The sequence below is a fragment of the Physeter macrocephalus genome, unplaced genomic scaffold (genome assembly GCF_002837175.3).
Source record: "Physeter macrocephalus isolate SW-GA unplaced genomic scaffold, ASM283717v5 random_13790, whole genome shotgun sequence".
In the NCBI taxonomy this organism is placed as follows: Eukaryota; Metazoa; Chordata; class Mammalia; order Artiodactyla; family Physeteridae; genus Physeter; species Physeter macrocephalus.
Window position 1 is genome coordinate 1 of NW_021159074.1, and position 1,147 is coordinate 1,147.

Consider the following 1,147-nt stretch of genomic DNA (forward strand, 5'->3'; position numbering starts at 1 on the left):
ACCTGCCGGAACTGATGGCGGAGAAGGACTCCCTGGACCCCTCCTTCACGCACGCCCTGCGGCTGGTGAACCAAGAAATAGAAAAGTTTCACAAAGGAGAAGGCAAGGACGACGAAAAGTACATTGATGTGGTTGGTGATTAATAAGAACATGAAGCTGGGACACAAAGTGTTGATTCCTGTAAAACAGTTCCCTAAGTTCAACTCTGTGGGAAAACTTTTGGGGCCACGTGGCAATTCTCTGAAGCGCTTACAAGAAGAGACCTTGAGAAAAATGTCCATCCTTGGAAGAGGCTCCATGAGAGACAAGGCAAAGGAACACGAGTCGAGGAAAGAAAAGTGGAGAAGCAAAGTACTTGCACCTCAGTGATGCTCTCCATGTTCTGACTGAAGTGTGTGCCCCGCCAGCAGAAGCCTATGCCCGGATGGGACATGCTCTGGAGGAAATCGACAAGTTCCTCATTCCTGACTATAATGATGAAATCAGCAAGCACAGCTCCAGGAATTAACATACTTGAATGGTGGGTTCAGAAAATGCAGATGTACCAGTTGTTCGAGGGAAACCTACCTTGCCTACAAGAGGTGTACCAACCCCAGCAATAACCAGGGGAAGGGGAGGAGTCACGGCCCGGCCAGTGGGACTTCCGGGGGAGTCCTTTCCACCCGAGGGCCAGCGAGTCGAGGAAGAGCAAGAGGCGTCCCCCCAACTGGGTAGAGACCTCCACCGCCGCCCCCAACACGAGACCTATAGAGATTATGACTATGACAGTGGATATGGCACTGCTTATGATGCACAGAGTTATGATTCCTATGGTACAGCTATAGCGGCCCAGCCCAAAGTGGTGCTGATTACTATGATCATGGACACGGACTCATGAAGAGACTTACGATTCCTACGGGCCAGAGGAGTGGACTAACTCGACACAAGGCACCTTGGCGAGGACAGCAAAGGGCGTCTACAGAGACCAGCCATACAGCAGATACTGACTGTACTGTCTGATGCTGTGACACAGCCAGTCTCTACCAGTCCTGTATACTGTTCAAAGTAATTGTTTTCTATGAACAATCCCTCTTTAAAGAAATCAAAATGCTTAACATTTGAATGGATGGAATTTAAAATTACTTTGTTGAAACATCAACCTGGGCAG

At 49.0% G+C, this 1,147-nt stretch overlaps 1 pseudogene; it reads left to right on the top strand.

Annotated features, from left to right (window-relative positions):
* Positions 1-5: 5 nt before the first annotated feature.
* LOC112063351 (KH domain-containing, RNA-binding, signal transduction-associated protein 3-like) lies at positions 6-1,138 on the top strand (annotated as a pseudogene).
* The last annotated feature ends 9 nt before the right edge of the window (positions 1,139-1,147 follow it).